Source organism: Aotus nancymaae, unplaced genomic scaffold, assembly GCF_030222135.1.
Source record: "Aotus nancymaae isolate 86718 unplaced genomic scaffold, 86718_ANA_hifiasm-v0.15.2.pri h1tg000004l, whole genome shotgun sequence".
In the NCBI taxonomy this organism is placed as follows: domain Eukaryota; kingdom Metazoa; phylum Chordata; class Mammalia; order Primates; family Aotidae; genus Aotus; species Aotus nancymaae.
The window spans coordinates 69,550,016-69,570,000 of NW_026988415.1; the positions used below are offsets into that span (position 1 = coordinate 69,550,016).

The 19,985-nt window shown below is 40.9% G+C and overlaps 1 long non-coding RNA gene across 2 annotated transcripts in view; it reads left to right on the forward strand.

Annotated features, from left to right (window-relative positions):
- The first annotated feature begins 580 nt into the window (after positions 1-580).
- LOC105732928 (uncharacterized) overlaps positions 581-19,985 on the forward strand; it is a 26,834-nt gene continuing 7,429 nt past the window's right edge. Inside the window, exons 1-3 of one of the 2 annotated variants that reach the window (XR_001111122.2) lie at positions 581-2,716; positions 12,984-13,013; positions 16,382-16,445. This is a non-coding gene — a long non-coding RNA (uncharacterized LOC105732928). Of the gene's footprint in view, positions 12,923-12,983; positions 13,014-16,381; positions 16,446-19,985 lie in introns of both variants that reach the window. The other variant, XR_001111121.3, reaches the window with a different exon arrangement.

Sequence of the window (19,985 nt, forward strand, 5' to 3'; positions counted from 1 at the left end):
ATAAAACAGGAATAATCCTTCATTATTATGTTTGTAATCTATTACACTGGATAATGGAATGGAAAGTCCCTTGAAGATGGTACTACCTTCAATATATTACTCCTTTCTAGCATCTTTGGTTCAAAAGTTTGGTGCAGGAGTTACAAATTCTGGTTTGAATGATACATTTGGATACTTTATCAACACATCAAAGCTCTATCTATCCCTTCCCCCAATCTCAAAACCAAACTGAATTAACATTTTGACATTTATTATGCAGTTTATGGAGAATTTTAGCATTAATTATTGCTTGATTTACTCAATGTCCTTATGTCATGGATGAGAACTGGAAAGCCCATTGAAGTTGTGACTCCTGGACTAGAAATGGAGTCTCCTTCCAGTTAATGCTTTTTCTAGTATGTCTTTGCTTTCTTCAAATTTCCTTTTTGTCGTTACTGGGTAAATTTTCAACCAACCAAATCACAAAGATGTCGGGCTTTCAATCTTCTAGGCCACGCCTCTTATGCTCTCTCCGCCCTCAGCCCCCCCCCTCAGTTCTTAAAGCGCTGCAGTTCGCTGCTGCAGCCATATTTCTTCCTCTCCCGGGGTGGAAGCTTTCTTACTGAAGATCTCTCTGCACTTGGGGTTCTTTCTAGAACATTTTCTAGTCCCCCAACACCCCTTATGGCGTATTTCTTTAGAAAAAATCACCTAAATTCCATAAAATATTTTAAAAATTCTATACTTTAACCAAATGTTTTCTTGACACGTCCTCCATATTTTTTTTGAAAGTATTTGGACTATTTTGAGGCAATTTTTTATATTTAAGGAATTTTTCTTTGGGATCATTTTTGGCTGACATCTTTGTTTTTTGTGGGTCAGTTTTCTATTCTTCCACTGTCTTTTCTATATTTTGCCCATCGGGGCTGCGGATACCTGATCTTATTTTTGCTTTGCCCAACGGGGCCCTGGATACCTGCCTTTTAATTCTTTTTTTACTTGCCCATCGGGGCCGCGGATACCTGCTTTTTATTTTTTTTTTCCCTTAGCCCATCGGGGCATCGGATACCCTGCTTTCTCTCCCCCTCTGACCCCCCAACACTCTGGCCCATCGGGGTGACGGATATCTGCTTTTAAAAAATTTTCCTTTTTTGTCCCATCGGGGCTTCGGATACCTGCTTTTATTTTTTATTTTTCCTTGCCCATCGGGGCCTCGGATACCTGCTTTAATTTTTTTTTTCTGGCCCATCGGGGCCGCGGATACCTGCTTTGATTTTTGTTTTGATCGCTCATCGGTACTTTTTAATGGATGAAAAAATGTTGGTTTTGTGGGTTGTTGCATTCTCTGGAATAACTTCACTTTTTTTGCTGCTGATCATTTGGTGGTGTGTGAGTGTATCTACGCCTTTGACAGGGGAATGACTCTGCAGTTAAGCTAAGGGCGTGTTCAGATTGTGGAGGAAAAGTGGCCGCCATTTTAGACTTGCCGCATAACTCGGGTTAGGGCTAGTTGTTTGTGCTAATTATAAACTAGGGAGGCAAGATGGACGATAGCTGGTTAGGCAGAGGAAGTCATGTGCCTTGCATGAGCTAAACCTATCTGAATGAGGATTTGGGGCTTTTTAGGAGATTTGCGTGATTGTTGTATCGCGAGGCAATAAGACAATGGTCTTGTATCAGTACAAGGGACTAGTTGAAAATGAGAGATTCGAAAAGACTAAGGTGCAGGGCTTAAAATGGCGATTTTGACATTGCGGCATTACTCAGCATGGCGGGCTGTGCTTTGTTAGATTGTCTAAAATGGCGGATCCAGTTCTGTCGCAGTGTTCAGTGGCGGGAGGCCACATCATGATGGGCGAGGCTTTGTTACAGTGGTTAGCATGGTGGTGGACATGTGCAGTCATACAGGAAAAAATGGCGGCTGAAGGTCTTGCCGCAGTGTAAAACATGGCGGGCCTCTTTGTCTTTGCTGTGTGCTTTTCGTGTTGGGTTTTGCTGCAGGGACAATATGGCAGGCGTTGTCATCTGCATATCATGGCTCTTGTCACGTGGATATCATGGCGGGCTTTTGCTCGGTGCAATCATGGCGGGCTTGCCGCATTGTTAAAGATGGCGGTTTTTGCCGCCTAGTGCTGCGCAGAGCGGGAGAAAAGGTGGGATGGACAGTGCTGGATTGCCGCATAATCCAACCAATTAGAAATGGGGGTGGAATTGGTCACAGCCAATTAGAGCAGAAGATGGAATTAGACTGATGACACTGTCTGGCTACTCAGCGAGTACTTGGGTGAATTAGCATAGCACTTCGCAGATGTCTTTAGCCAGTCAGAAGTGGAGGGGCCACGTGTATGTCTCCCAGTGGGCGGTACATAAGGTATTTTAAAGGTCTTTTCAAGGACATTTGGCCTTTTCACGTCTGTCTCCTTTCATTTGTCCCATCCTGTCCAGTGCTGCGTCTTGCAGTGCTGGATATATGGCTGTGTGGTCAGAACCTCACTCCATTCCTCTGTATTGGTGCCTTGCCTAAGGCTAAGTCTATTCGCCCCCCACCCCCCCATCCCCTCCGGTTTGCCCTGCACTGTGGCCGTTGGCAGTGCTCCAGGCCTGCTTGGTATGGACATGGTGGTGAGCCGTGGCAAGGACCAGAATGGATCGCAGATGATCGTTGGCCAACAGGTGGCAGAAGAGGAATTCCTGCCTTCCTCAGGAGGAACACACCTACCCCTTGGCTAATGCTGGGGTCGGATTTTGATTTATATTTATCTTTTGGATGTCAGTCATACAGTCTGATTGTGTGGTTTACTAGTTTGAATTTAAGTCTTAAGTGACTATTATAGGAAAGTATTATGAGGTCTTATTTGTAGAATTCATTTTAATTAAATTTAATGAGTTTTCATTTTGCGTTCCTTAAAATTCCTTAAAGTTTTCAGTTTCTCTTTAGAAATTCCTTAACCTTTTTTTGGCAGTAGTCAAAGGCAAATCATTTATCATTAAAAAAATTGATGATTATTTTCTTTGAAATAGACTTAACTACTTTCCTTTGGAGTTTTGAAGAGTTTTGTAGCACAGAAACAGTTAAAAATTTAACTTCATGACCTAATGTAAAAAAGAGTGTTTGAAGGTTTACACAGGTTCAGGCCTTGCTTTGTTCCCATCCTTGATGCTGCACTAATTGACTAATCACCTACTTATCAGGCAGGAAACTTGAATTGCTGTGGTCTGGTGTTGTCTATTTAGACTTATTATATTGGAGTGTTAACGTCCATATTTCAATTTTCTATTGTATCCTGCCTGCCTAGTTTCCAGTTTTTCCCCAGCCCTCCCAGCAAACCCCCAGTCTAGCCCTAGCCCTTCTCTCCCCACCCAGATCTGCCCCAGCCCCAGTGCCCTAGTGCCCCAGCCCTAGCCCCAGTCCCAGTCCTAGCCCCTCAGCCCCCCAGTCCTGCCCAGCTTCTCTCGAAAGTCACTCTAATTTTCAAAATAAGTCGTCCATTGTTTATCCTATTATACTGGGATATTCTGTTTACCCTTGGCATTGCTGAACTTCTGTACTGACTCCTTGACCGTTTTCAGTTAATGCATACAATACCATTTGTCTAGGGTCTCAGAACAAAGAATTTCTTTACCTGATACGTTGAGGTTAGGAAATATTAATTGAGAGCTTTCTATCAGAGCATTATTGCCCATAATTTGAGTTACTTATTGTTTTCTCAATCCCCTGCTCATAAAGGAGAAACCATTTCTCTGTCATTGCTTCTGTAGTCACAGTCCCAATTTTGAGTAGTGGCTTTTTCTCACGTACTGTGTTGGCCACCTAAAACTGTGTGCAATGAGTAAAATTCTAATTGCCAGTAATCCTGCCCATTGGATTAGACAGCACTCAACCCCATTTGCATTCAGCAGGGGGTCTCAGACAACCCAAGTCTTTTGTTGGACAGTTAAAATGCTCAGTCCCAACTGTCATAGCTTTGACTATTAAACAAAGGCACCCTACTGCGCTTTTTGCTGTGCTTCTGGGGAATCCTGCAGTTCTTGGATAATTAAAGAACAAAGTAGTAATTGTTGATTGTCTCACCCATTAATCATAAAGACTTCCAATCACCTTTGCATTTGCCTTGAGGCAATGCTAACTACCTGAGATTTAACAGTTTCTTAAATTACTGAGTAAACTCCTAATTAGCCATAGTTCTGTTAGTTACACTATGGCCATTACAAACATCTTTGCACAACAGCAGAGGGACTCATTCTTAGAGCCCCTTCCCTTAGACTGTTAATGGATACAATAGTGTAATTATTCATGGTTCTGCCTAACAGAAAAGACCCACTTATGTATGCCCTTAACATAACTCCTAGTGTGAACTATCTACCACTTTGCATTAATATGTAAAACACTAACTGTCCATGGTCCCACCCATTAGTGTAGGTTGTCCCCTTTGCTGCTGAGTCCTGACTACCCAAGTTTCTTTCTCTTAAACAGTTGATCCCTGGTGGTCTAGTGGTTAGGATCCGGCGCTCTCACTGCCGTGCCCGGGTTCAAAAAGAAAAGAAAAAGAAAAACAGTTGATACGCATAATTGCATATATCCATGGTTCTGTGCAATAAAAATGGATTCCCACCCCATCCTCTGGGATGTTGCTAATGAGTGCAGATTATTCAATAACAGCTCTTGGACAGTTAATTGCTCAGTTGCAATTGTCCAGAGTCCTGTCCATTAGAAAGGGCCACTGTATCCTATTTGCACACCACAATGTGGGCTGATCACCCAAGGACTCTTCTTGTGCATTGATGTTCATAATTGTATCTGTCTACGATCATGTGCACTAACCCTTCCACTCCCTTTGTATTCCAGCAGGGGACCTTAGTACACAAGACCTCTGTACGAGGACAGCTTATGTGCACAATCCTAATTGATTAGAAGTGAGTCTTTTATATCAAGGTCCCTGTACCATCTTTGCTTTACATCAAGAGGGTCCTAATTACCTAATGCCCCTCCTCCAGAAATTATTGATGTGCAAAATGCAGTTGTCCCTATCTCGTATTAGTCTGGGATCTCATCCCCTCATATTCCTTTTGTCTTACAGCAGGGGGTACTTGAGACTGTTAATGCGCGTAATTGCGATTATGGTCTCTTCCATTAAATTAAGATCCCAACAGCTCACACCCTCTTAGTATTATAGTAGAGGGTGCTAATCACAAGGACATTTCTTTTGTACTCAGTGTTCTACTTGGATTTGTCCTTCTTTCTGTGCACTAAAGACCCCACTGACTTGTGTTCAGCAGTGGATGACCTCTGCTCAAGACCTCTGCACTAGGATAGTTAATGTGAACCATGGCAATTGCTTACAACAATGTCTTTCAGATCAGATCCATTGTACCCTCCTTGTTTTACAGCAAGGGGTATTAATTACCTATGTTACATTTCCCTGGGACTGTGAATGTGCAAAATTCCAATGTTCATGGTCTCTCCTTTTAAACCAATATTCTACCCCTTTTACATTATAGAAAGGGATGCTAGCAGCCCAAAGTCTTTCTCTTGGGACTCTTAATGTGTATATTTCTAATTGTCCATGACTCTTCATGTGCATGCTTTCAATTGTCTATGGTCCCTCCCAATAAGCTAATATCTTGACTTCTCCGTATTGTAGCAGGGGTTACTGATTGCCTAAAGCCTTTCTTGGACTTTTAATATGCAAAATTGCCCTGAGGCCAGGTGTGGTGGCTCACAGCCGTAATCCCTGCACTTTGGGAGGCTGAGGTGGGAGGATGCCCTAAGGTCAGAAGTTTGAGACCAGCCTGGCCAACCTTAAAAAAAAAAAAAAGGCAAAACAATTGCTCTGGAATTCCATCCCCCTCCCACCTCCTTGGCAAAGCAGCAGGAGTACTAACTAGCTAGTGCTGCTTCTCCTATACTGCTTAAATGCACATAATTAACAGTAGTTGATTTGCCCCTGTGTTAGAGTAGAATCCTGGGTCCTTGCCCCATTTGCATTACTGCAGGAGCTTCTAAATAGCCTGAATTCACTCTCTTGTACTGTTAATGTGCATACTTATATTTGCTCTTGTACCTTTTTACCATGTAAGAACCCCACCCACTCTATTTACATTCCAGCAGGAAGTACCTACTACTTAAGATCCTTAGTTGTTATATGCACATTTTCAGTTGTCTACAGCTGTGCCTTTTATCAGGACTCCTGTACTTATCAAAACAGAGAGTGGTAACCAACATTAAGCCCTTCTCTTCGGACTGTAGATGCATATAATTGCAGTTGTCAATGGTCCTTCAATTAGACTTGGGTTTCTGACCTTTTACACCCTCTTTGCTTTACTGCATGGGGTACTATTATTAAGGCCCCTTTCTCAAACTGTTAATGTACCTAATGACAATTACTTTAGGATCCTTCCTTTTGACACTCCTTTTGAAGGACAGCATGGTTGGTGACACCTAAGGCCCCATTTCTTGGCCTCCAGTATGTATGATTGTATTTGTCCAGGTTGCTATGCACTAGAGAAGGAAAGTCTTCCCCTCATCCCCATTTTTTCTTTCTAACAGGAAGTGCCCAACCATAAGGCCCTTTTATTTGGAGAGTCTAGGTGCACAATTATAAGTGACCACAAACATGCCTCTTGGACGTTAATATGTGTAATCGTGCACTGCTCATTCCATGTGAAATAGGTCCTACTCTCAGACCACTTTTGCAGTACAGAAGGGGTGCTGGTAACCAAGTCCCCTTTTCTTTGCCTGTTATGTGTGATTATAATTGTCTGGGTTCCTATGCACTAGAAAAGGAGGGTCCTCTCCACACACCTCGGCAGGGAGTGCCCACTCCCTAAGACCCTCGCATTCGGACAGTCAATGTGCATGATTGTTAAGTGAATACAACCATGCACCTTAGACATGGATGGGCATAACTACACACAGCTCATCACAGCTGAATCAAATCCTACTTTCAGACCCCTTTTGCAGTACAGTCGGGGTGCTGATCACCATGGCCCCTTTTCCTGGCCTGGTATGTATGTGATTATATTTGTCCCGGTTCCTGTGTATTAGATGTGGAAATCTCCCTTGCCACACCCCACCCCCAATCTCTCTTTCCCTTCTAGCAGGGAGTGCCTGCTCCATAAGACCCTTACGTTTGGACAGTTAAGGTGCACAATTGTAAGTGACCACAACCATGCACCTTGGACAATTAATGTGTGTAACTGCACATGGCCCATCTCATCTGAATAAGGTCCTACTCTCAGACTCCTTTTGCGGTACAGCAGGGGTGCTGATCATCAAGGCCCTTTTTCCTGGCCTGTTATGTGTGTGATTATATTTGTCCCGGTTCCTGTATAATAGACATGGAATCCTCCCCTGCCACACCCTACCCACAATCTTCCTTTCCCTTCCAGCAGGGAGTACCTGCTCCATAAGACCCTTAAACGTTTTGACAATCAAGATGCACAATTGTTAAGTGACTACAGGCATGCATCTTGGACATTGATGTGCGTGACTGCACATGGCCCATCCCATCTGAATAAGGTCCTATTCTCAGACCCCTTTTGCAGTACAGCAAGGGTGCTGGTCACCAAGGCCCCTTTTCCTGGCCTGTTATGTGTGTGATTATATTTGTCTCAGTTCCTGTGTAATAGACATGGAAGCTTCCCCTGCCACACCCCAATCCCAGTCTTCCTTTCCCTTCCAGCAGGGAGTGCCCGTTCTGTAAGACCCTTACATTTGGGCAATCAAGGTGCACAATTGTAAATTACCACAGGCATGCACCTTGGACATTAATGTGCATAACTGCACATGGCCCATTCCATGTAAATAAGGGCCTACTCTCGGACCCCTTTTGCAGTACAGCAGGGGTGCTGATCACCAAGGCTTTTCCTGTCCTGTTATATGCGTGATTGTATTTGGGTTCCTGTGTATTAGAAAAGGAAACCTTTCCTGCCCCACCCCCACTCCCAGTCTTCCTTTCGTCTGCAGCAGGGAGTGCCCGCTCCATAAGACCCATACATTTTGGACAATCAAGGTGCACAATTGTAAGTGACCACAGCCATGCACCTTGGACATTGATGTGCATAACTGCACATGGCCCATCCCATCTGAATAAAGTCCTACTCTTAGACCCCTTTTGTGGTACAGCAAGGGTGCTGAAAAGCAAGGGTGCTGAACACCAAGGCCCTTTTGTCTGCCCTGATATGTGTGTGATTATATTTGTCCCGGTTCCTGTGTAATAGACATGGAAGCATCCCCTGCCACACGCCACCCACAATTTTCCTTTCCCTTCCAGCAGGGAGTGCCCGCTCCATAAGACCCTTACATTTGGACAATCAAGGTGCACAATTGTTAAGTGACCACAGGCACGCACCTTGGATGTTGATGTTGGTAACTGCACATGACCCATCCCATCTGAATAAGGTCCTATTCTCAGACCCCTTTTGCGGCACAGCAGGGGTGCTGGTCACCAAGGCTCTTTTTCCTGGCCTGTTATGTGTGTGATTATATTTGTCCCAGTTCCTGTGTAATAGACATGGAAGCATCCCCTGCCACACGCCACCCACAATTTTCCTTTCCCTTCCAGCAGGGAGTGCCCGCTCCATAAGACCCTTACATTTGGACAATCAAGGTGCACAATTGTTAAGTGACCACAGGCACGCACCTTGGATGTTGATGTTGGTAACTGCACATGACCCAACCCATCTGAATAAGGTCCTATTCTCAGACCCCTTTTGCGGTACAGCAGGGGTGCTGGTCACCAAGGCTCTTTTTCCTGGCCTGTTATGTGTGTGATTATATTTGTCCCGGTTCCTGTGTATTAGATGTGGAATCCTCCCCTGCCACACCCTACCCACAATCTTCCTTTCCCTTCCAGCAGGGAGTGCCCGCTCCATAAGACCCTTGCATTTGAACAATCAAGGTGTATAATTGTTAAGTGACCACAGGCACGCACCTTGGATGTTGATGTTGGTAACTGCACATGACCCATCCCATCTGAATAAGGTCCTATTCTCAGACCCCTTTTGCTGTACAGCAGGGGTGCTGGTCACCAAGGCTCTTTTTCCTGGCCTGTTATGTATGTGATATTTGTCCCGGTTCCTGTGTAATAGACATGGAAGCATCCCCTGCCACACCCCACCCACAATCTTCCTTTCCCTTCCAGCAGGGAGTGCCCGCTCCATAAGACCCTTGCATTTGAACAATCAAGGTGCACAATTGTAAGTGACCACAGGCACGCACCTTGGAACTGATGTGCGTAACTGCACATGGCCCATCCCATCTGAGTAAGGTCCTATTCTCAGACCCCTTTTGCAGTACAGCAGGGGTGCTGATCACCATGGCCCCTTTTCCTGGCCTGTTATGTATGTGATTATATTTCTCCGGTTTCCTGTGTATTAGACATGGAAACCTCTCCTGCCACACCTCACCCACAATCTTCCTTTCCTTTCTGGCAGGGAGTGCCTGCTCCATAAGACTCTTACATTTGGAGAGTCAAGGTGCACAATTGTAAGTGACCACAGGCACGCACCTTGGACATCGACGTGCGTAACTGCACATGGCCCCTCCTATCTGAATAAGGTCCTACTCTCAGACCCCTTTTGCAGTACAGCAGGGGTGCTGATTACCAAGGCCCATTTTCCTGGCCTGTTACGTGTGTGATTATATTTATCCAGGTTTCTGTGTACCAGACAACAAAGCCTCCTCTGTCCCACCACACCTACCTGCAATCTTCCTTTTCCTCCCAGTAGGGAGTGCTCACTCCACAAGACCCTTACATTTGGACAATAAGGTGCACAATTGTAAGTGACCACAGGCACTCACCTTGGAAACTGATGTGCATAACTGCACACAGCTTATCTTATTTGAATAAGGTCCTACTCGAAGACCCCTTTTGCAGTATAGCTGGGGTGCTGATCACTAAGGCCTCTTTTGGCTTGTCCGTATTCCTGTGTACTAGATAAGGACACCTTCTCATATACTCTCTGCTTTTCAGCAGGGAGTACTCACTACTTTAAGATTCTTACATTTGTCCAAAGTACATGGTTTTCATTGACCACAACAATGGCTCTTGGACATTAATGAACATAAGCACCACAAAGTTCATCCTAATTAAACAAAGTCTTACCCTGTCACCCTCCATTTGCAGTTTACCAGGGTTGCTGACCCCTAAGTCCCCTTTTCTTGGCTTGTTGACATGCATAATTGCATTTATGTGGGCTCTTGTGCCCTAGATAAGGATGTTCCACCTCTTTTCAATAGTGGGTGCCAACTCCTTATGATATTTACATTTAGACAGTTAATGTGAACGATCGCAGTTGTCCATAACTCTATCACTTCTCGGACAATTGTACCCCATTTGCATTACTTGGGGCATACCATTTTCCTCCAAGGCCCCTTCTGGTGAACTATTAATATACATAATTGAAATTTTCGTTCATCTTTGTCAGTAGATTAAGGTCATACTCCCTCACCTTTCCTTTGTAGTACAGCAGGATGTCCTGATCAACCAAAGTCCTGTTGTTTTGGACTGTTAATATGTGCAATTACATTTGCTCGTGGTCTGTGCACTAGATAAGGATCCTACCTACTTTCTTAGCATTTTTAGCAGGTAGTCCCCACTTTTCAAGACTCTTTCACTTGGAATGTTCATGTACACGAACAATTTTCTAAGCATGTTCCTGTACCTTCTTTGCTTTAGAGCAAGGGGATGCTATTCACTTAATGCCCCTTATTTTGGACTTAATATGCATTAATGCAATTGTCCGCCTCTTCTTTTAGACTAAGACTTGATTTCCACATACTCCTTCCATCAGGGGCATGTTAACTATGAATGGACCCTTTTGAATATTAATGTCATAATTGTATTTGTGGACCTGTGTAGTAGAAAAAGACCCTATGTTCCTACCACTATACTTTGGATTGCTGCTGAGGTGTGCTAACTACTCATAATCTCAGCTCTTGGACAATTAACATGCAATAATAACAATTATCAAGGGTACTGATTGTTAGATAAGATTCCTCGATCCTTTTTGCATACATCGGGGATACTGAGCCACTAAGATCCCTTGTACTATTAATGTGCATATTTGTAATTATACATGTTTCCTTCTGTTAGAGTGGGATATTATGCCCTTGTACCCTCTTCATATTACTGCAGGGGCTGCTGACTACTCAGAACTTCTCCTGGGACTGTTAATAGGTACAATGGCAGTTATCAATGGTTTTTCCCCTCCCTGACCTTGTTAAGCAAGCACCCCACCCCACCCCACCCTTAGTTCCCATGGCATAATAAAGTATAAGCATTGCAGTATTACATGCACTTGCCCATCAAACAGTGGTCCATGCTCCCGCCCCTTTTGCATTGCTCCAGTGTGTAAAATCACAGCCATGGTGTCATGCTTTACATACAAGGTCTTCCTCGCCCTGCCCCTTGTGTGCCCTTGGCCCCTTTTTACAGACTATTGTTCACAATCTCAGGTGTCCACATATCCAGCTATTAGATAAGATTGTGTTCTCTCCCTCCTCCCTTCCCCCCACCATGCCCCTTTTGCCTCTTTGCTGAGTAATGTTGACTGCACGAGGCCCTTTCTCTTAGACTTAAATTCTCAGTGGCACTTTCCTTGGTCCCACCCATTATACATGAACCCCTCTACTTTCTTTCGCATTGCTTCTGAGTAGTGCTGACTACCCAAAGCCCCTTCTGGGTTATTAATGAACACAGTACTGATTGTCCCATTTTTCAGCCCATCAGTCCAAGAGCTCCCTACCACTTTGGTGTGTTTGTGCAGTATTGACTATGAAAAGCAGGCCTGAACTAAGTGGATAAGCCTTCACTCTCTTTCATTTATTAATGATCCCAGTTTCAATTATCATCAGATTCTGAGGACAAGAACCATTCTTGCTCACCTCTGTTACTGCTTTACTGTGCAGAGTACTCAAGGCAAGTCAGACCCAGGAAGGTGGATTGCCATCTTTTATTTTGTGTTTCTAGTGCACACTATCAAATTGCCTCCCCAGGAAGGAAGGTTGGACTTCCTCTGCATTCTTCTTTACAGAGAAGATTGCCTGGTTAAAGAATCTCTTGTCATCTCTTTTGTATATTGTTACTGTAAAGTGTCAAATGCCAGGATACAGCCAGAAAAATTGCTGTTACTATTATTTTAAAAACTTTTTTAAGAAAGACATCTGGATTGTAAGGTAGACTCAATAACCTGGTCATTATTTTTTTGAAGCCAAAAAATCCATTTATACTATGTACCTGATGACCAGTGTCATTTTAACTGAGGGTGGTGGGTCTGTGGATAGACCACTGTGACTCTTGCTATTTTAATATTATCAAAGGCGTTCTAGAGTGGAACTTTTAAGACCAGTATCTTTGTGTGGGCTTTACTAGCATTCACTTTTAGAAGAACTACCTACATTTTATAATCCTTAAATTTCTTCACCTGGAGCACCTGCCCCTACTTATTTCAAGAAGATTGAAGTAAAACGATTAAATGAGAAAACGTATGCAGAGGTGCTTTTAAAAAGAATATGCCACCTTTTTGATTAATCTATTATATAAAATGAAGCATTTAATCTACTAAAAATTTGAAGTAGTTTGAAGTACCACAGTGAAGGTGAGGACTTAAAAATGATGGAACCAGTTCCTTATTTTATAAGAACAATAAGCCAAAACTAAATACTCTTTTGGATATAAATTTCAAAAGTGAGATAGCTGCCTAATAGAAATGAATAATATCCCAGCCACTAGTGTACAGGGTGTTTTGTGGCAAAGGAGTATGTAATACGGAACTGCTCAAGCAAATAACTAGTCCTCACAACAGCAGTTCTTTGTAATAACTGAAAAAGAATACTGTTTCTCTGAGAAGGATGTCAAAAGATCGACCCAGCTCAGGGAGCAGTTTGCTCTACTAGCTCCTCGGACAGCTGTAAGAAGAGTCTCTGGCTCTTTAGAATACTGTAAGTACTACTTTGTAGCTATTAAGTAATCTTTTTTCCTATTCTATTTTCTTTCTCTTAGATGCCACCTATAGAAAAGTCAAAGGGTCCAGTAAGTTTCTTTCCTTCTTCCCACCTCATCTGCAATACATATATCTATATATATGTATATATAGATAGATGCATACATAAATATGCACATGTGAGTTAACCAGAAGAACTGTAGAATTAATATTGTGAACCCAGCTCTATGCTAGGTTACACTGATAACCTGGGTAGGAATGATACCGTCTTTTATAATTTCATTCCTGAGATGGTTGTATTGTTGAGGAGCTAACGTAAGCACACTTGAAATAACTTTAGAAAATAATAATCAAGTGCTGTTTTGTGTGAACCATAAGTAGTAGATTTAAGAAGGGAACCCACAAGGATTTGAAGTTGATAGGATAAACTTAAGGAAGTGGGTTTGCTTTTTCTCTTTAAGCCAAGACAGGATTAATATTGCAGCCATCTGGATAGTTTAGTTGGTTTATTTTAATGTCATTTGTTTACCTCTTTTGAAGCCATGGAAAGAGATTAAAGGGATAGGGCATAGCCACTGTGTTTGCCAAGGCTGGCAAATTAGTGATTGTTAAATCTCACAAGCTTGAGTATTTTAAAGTTCAGAGATTGAGGGTATAAATCTAATACTTCGGCTCTTTGCACAGTTTTACTACATTTCTGCCCAAGAACAGATGATCACGGATAATGCATATCATAGATACATTTTTTTAGTTTGGAATCTTTTTACCAAGAGGGTAGTGGAGAAGGGTAAGTCAAAACCTTGACCTTCCTTGCTTACTTTATGCTGTAGTTTATATACACTCTTTCCTCCCACCTTTTGCAAAGCTAAAAGAAGCTTAGCCTCCTTAATGTAAAACAAACACAATGGTCCAGCTGAAAAACTACTGTTTAACATAACATTTGAAACTTTTTTTCTGGTGCACGTTCATGCGTCGCAGCAGGAGCAACAAGAACCATATCAATGAACTGGCTTCACTTATAGCCCATTTTAATTCATATCCATATTTCCTCATGGCTTGTTTCCATGCCCCCTACCCCCTTCTCCAAATGCTTAACGACATTGTCTGGCTGACTGGGGGTAATAACATCATGGTCTTGAGCCTTCTTGGAAACGTGGTCTGTGCCATTGTTTCTCAAACTCAAGTAATGCTTCAGGATGAGACACCTTCTAAAGGAACAGAATTTTCTGAGATCCTAAAAAAACGTGTTTTGAGGAACACTGACTTAACAAAGTTATTTGAAATGTAAATATGTTTTCCAATTTCACATTGTCTTTATCAAAGATGTGTTTTGTGTAATTCATGCAGAACTTGGGGATCCATGAGAATATACTCCAAACCTCCAGGGTTATCAACCCAATTTGAAAAACACTGGTCTATGCTTATGAAATCTTCTATTGCTAATTAAATTGTCATTAATTGTCAACATACAACTATAATTATTATTTAATATGTTTTAAAGAAATGAATTTAGAGATGATTCTGTATCTTAGCTCCAGAAGAAGGATGGCTCGATTTTAGGTGGATTGATTCTACTAGATAGCATCCAAAGGTGAATCTTGAAGGTGTATTTAAATTAATTGATTGAGATAATTTTCACCTTTAAGAAAAATCTCTAGCAGTTATAAAAGGGGATGCTCTGAAAATGTGGGCATCTTCAAAATAGAGATAATTCTTGTGTTAATCCAACAAATGTTATTGTGCCACGTGCTGCAATAAATAGCAAAACCAAATACATGATTTCTATCTAGGAATTTGCTTTCTCGTGGAGGATGCAGAAGGAAAGCATTACGGTGTTGGTCAGAAACACCTAGATTTTAGTCCTGGCTCTCACTTTGGTTCAAATCACCATCAGTCTGACCATCTCAAGATTGCCAGTGAAATAAGATAGGGGATTAAATCAAATACTTCAATCCCTGAAAACGACATTTTGTCATCTGGAAAATTTTCGAAAGACTAATAAAAGAAACATTTTTTTTCACATTTTTCTAAATGATTATTGTCATTTCTTTTCTGACTTTTCCTTTTATAAAACCTTAACGTGTAGGACTGGAGGAAGTTTTCTGACCATTTTCTCATATCCCCTTTCAGCTTTATCTTTCTGTAACTTCCATTTCTCTAGCCACCTCCCAAAATTACAGACGACTATGAGACCCAGGGCTGCCATGATCAGGCATTCATAATTTCTTTTCAGGGTGTTTGTGCCCTGGTTATCAAATATCCACCTGAATGGGCGTTTGTGTCTTAAAGTAATGAATTAAGAGTTGACCTTTGTTGACTGCTAAAATATTCTTACATGTGAAAGCATCCTGGGAAAATCTGTTACCAGCTTAAAGAGAAAGAAACTAATGATTATATCTGAACTGAGCTAATGCCTCTAATGTTCCCCCAAACTTTATAAGTTTGGATGGCAAAGAGTAATGATATGTATAGTTAAACAGAGCTAATGACTTCCTCTGTTTTGTCTTAAAGACTGGATTGGGAGAAAATTGACCAGTGCTAGACTTTATTATGGGTAGAGTATTATTTCCCTTAACCAATTACAATGCTCTTCTTCTAGTGTCCCCAGAAATATGAGAGGTTATGTAGTACACCAAATAATACCCTCTTATTGCATAATCTAATAAAATGCTTATAAGAATTTAAAAATAGGAATATGACTGGAACATCACTGTACTTTACCAGGTCCCATTATAAAATATCTAGGTTACTTTACCCATAACTTTGAAAATTATTGGCATAGTATATTTTATAGAATGTTAGTATGATTGGCATGGTACAGTGCTGAGATTTAATCACTCATTAAAGTTTTCCAGCCTTACACGTCTCCCTTGACTGAAAATTAGCTACTCACTGACTTATTTATTACAGCAGATTGACGACGTCTTTCCAGGAAATCTGCTGATGCACAAAAACAAAGTTTAATTGCTAATGTTTTCTTAAAAACAACTTTTTGATATTATGGATACCTGGTAATTTGGGCCTTGTATATTTTAACATCAAAATTACCTATTACGAGCCCATATAAACAGAAAAGAAAGAGTAAGTCTTTAGGCCAAGACTTACTGCAAAGAATGATGGTACCTACTGTAGCAAAGTTTGGAACATAGACTTACCAGTTCTCAGGTTCCATTTTGCTTGCTTTTTAAAAACTCTGTCTTATATGTCTTCAGCGTCTGGTTGGGAGATTTTTAGAAAAAATAACCTTTTAATGTTAGAACAGTGTAGAGATTTACAGAATGATTCTGAAGATAGAGTTTCTGTGTACTTCATACCCAGTTTTTCCCAGTGTTAACATCTTACATTAGTTTGGTACATTTGTCACAATTAACAAACCAATATTGATACATTATTAACCAAAGTTCATACTTTATTCATATTTCCTTAGTTTTTCCTTAATGTTCTTTTTGTGTTCCAGGATTCCATTGAAGATACCACGTTGCATGTGTCCTTAGTATTCATGCCTCCTTTGGCTCCTCTTGGTAATGACAGTTTCTCAGACTCTTTGTTTTTGATGAACTGCACAGTTTTGAGAACTAATGGTCCAGTATTCTATAAAATGTCTCTCTATTTGAATTTGTCTGATGTTCCTCTCATGACTAGATTGGGTTTATGAGTCTTTAGGAGGAAGACTACAAAGGTAGAGTGCCATTTATCAAGAGTACATACTATCAACATGACTTAGCACTGTTGATGTTACCCTTAATCACCAGTCTGAGGTACTATTTGTCAGGTTTCTCCATCATAAAATTAGCCTTTATTTCTCCATTTCCATACTGTACTCTTCACATAGGAAGTCACTATGTGCAGCCAGCACTTAAGGAATGGGAAATTATCTTCCACTTCTTGGAGGGCAGAGTATTTACATAAATTATTTGGAATTCTTTTGCATGGGATGTCTTCTTCACAATGTATGTGTTTATTCAGTCTTTTATATCAGTATGATCTCATGGATATTTTATACTCTGGGTCATAATACAATGTTACTTTATTCTGTTCAAATTATTACAGCTTTGGCCACTGGAGTTCTTTCAGTTGGCTTTGATATAACCCCATGAATGTGGGTTTTTTGTGTGAGCGCTTACTTTTGGCACTACAAGATGCTCCAGGCTTATTTGCATATCTCCTGCCTGGATCTAGAATGATGTATTTCTCCAAGGAACCTTGATACCTTTTATTGGAGAATGATATTAGAAATCAAGAAGTGAGTGCTAGGTGTGCTCATTGCTACTGGAGTGTCATTCCTTCAAGACCTTTTCAGTTGACAAGAGCAAGGAGATACATGTTTGCATTCTAACTTGTATATATGCACATATCTGTAAATATATATAACCATTTGTATCTGTAGTAAACTAAATGTGTTTATACCTACATCTCCAGTGCTAATCATTGCCACATAGATCATTATAGCCTCACCTCCTTGCTTATCTGTTACCTCCCATTTTTACAGTGAGAAACCTGGCTTAGTTGGGAAATTTTTCTGTTAATATTAGAGTAGTGAGTGTTTGACATTTGCTTCTATGGTTAAGTTTAGGGAGAATTTAGCTGTAGGGTATTCTTGAAACTAGAAATGACCCTCTACCCTAAATGTTTCTGCTAGTTTTGAATCTTAAAATAGGTTGCAGAAACAGACTTTATCTTAACCAGAATTTTCTTCAATCCACATTTTGAAATTGATTTTCAGATTAAATTATTCTGATATCGCCAGGTAAGCTGTTCCTTGGGTATACATTTCTTCTTTCAGTTTTTTTTTCTGAGAGCTAAAGGACCCTGAGAATACTGGAGGTGGGAAAGGAGGGGAAAGACATGTTCACATGTGGAATAGGAAAGGTCCATTTACTGACCTTCAGCTAGCCTTTCAAAATGCCTGTTTAAGTCCCAAGGAGTAGATGCCTTCCTTGGCAATTGTAACCCAAATACAATTTTTAAACTTTCAGTTTTAGTCAAGAAAGTTGATGTGCTGATGCAAAAAGTGCTCTGATTAACAGCATTGCTGTGTGCATTGCATATGAATCAGCAATTTAACAACATGAAATTGTGTCGAGCATAATTTTAATATTTTCTATTAGATATTAGAGACAGTGTTTCTCAAGTCTGTATAAGTTTGATAGTAGGGAGGTTTTCTTTCAAGAAAAGAATTATTCAGTATGCACCTACATAACCACTACTTAGATTCTACAATTAATATTTTACTATATTTGATTAAATGTTTTCTGTAAAAGAAAAATATTATTATGTACCCTTTAGGTTTGTGGGAATAATTGTTAAAGTGTATGAGCAAACCTGGAAAGAAATATATAGATCTATAATGCAACTATAAAACATAGCAGATGGACAAATTAGTAGTTAACATACTAAAATGCAAATATGGTACTACTATTACGGTTTTATAGCTTCTTTTGAGTGGCATGTCTATACTACCACATGCTGTGTTCATGCACTTCACCAAACTGAGGTTTTCAAACTGCTTTAAATCCTGCTATTATAGCACATAGCGATGCTATTTGACTTTCATTTGGCACAAAACATTTATATATTGTTTGCTTCTGTTCTTTTCTATAATCCCCAGGCAACAAAACTAGATCATTTGCCACTAATACGGCAATGTGCCCCTATATTATGAGGTAGTCATATAGCTGATCTAGACTATCCTTACAGTGAAATGAGAGCATTGTGAAAGTTTTGTAACAAGCTCTCATAACCCCCTGAGAATCCATGCACAAACCCCAGGGTTTCAAAAGACGTCTGAATTGAGGGAAGACATGGCTTTAAGTATCACTTGGCCACCTACTATTTGTATAACATTGATATAGTTTCATCTTGTGGATTGCCAGCTTCCTTAGAGAATGAAAATGTTGAATTATGCTATTATTATTTTGAGATGGAGTTTTGCTTTTTCCCCCAGGCTGGAGTGAAGTGGCACGATCTTGGCTCACTACAACCTCTGCCTCTCAGGTTCAAGCAGTTCTCCTGCCTCAGCCTCCTGAGTAGCTGAGATTACAGGTTCCTGCCATCATGCCAGGCTAATTTTTTTATTTTTAGTAGAGACAGGGTTTTGCCATGTTGGCCAGGCTGGTCTCAAACTCCTGACCTCAGGTGATCCACTAGGATCACATAGGCCACTGCACCCGGCCTATGTGATTATTAATTATCACTTCTAGCTGTGATGATTCTGTCTGGTGCTGGAGTATTTGAACCAGATGGCTGACGATACCACTTGGTTATTATCTCCATAATACTTTGATATTTTGTTGGACTGCAAAGTGTCAGATTCTCAAAATTCTTGTCAGTGAATATTGAACCCTAATGAAATGTATAGTTCTGTATCAGTTCCAAAATGTAACCACTTTCTCTAGCCTTAGATTCCCATTAAGAGAAAGGGAATGCTCCTTGATTATGTCATTACCATAGTAACAGGCAAAGCTAGAGGGCTTTGATGCTGAAGCAGGATACTCCATAAATATGGTTAAGAAGATCAGGGGAGACTGGAATAGTTGTTTCCTTTAGATTCCAGTGTATAAATGAATTTGAGCTAGGATCCATTGATTTAAAATTTCTTTAGGTAAATTTGCTTGCACATGGGGTGCACGTTGACTCTCATTTATGGAGTTTCAGGAAGCAGTAGAACAAATGCATAAACATGTATGAACAGCCATGTTTAACTGGAAGCCTGCATTTGGAAGTGAAGTATCTAATCTTAGGTTACATTAGGATAGGGAAGGATGTTGGCAAGATATTTTGAAGCTTGTTCTGGTCATGTTGAGAACATCATAGAACAGTTTAGCCTTACTAGACATCTTGGAAGATGGAAGACTAGTGATCTTCCATATATTCCTGTTGGTATTGACATAAAGGTTTCTTCATGATACTGTAATCCCTGATCAGGGATCTAGAAGCCTGTATTCATTTAAGGTCCTCAGGTTTAACATCCTGGGTGCTTTTCAACACCACACCACATCACGCAAAGTGCTTTCAAGGCTACAAATTTGGCTTAGATCCGCTTTAGTGAGCTCCTATGCTTT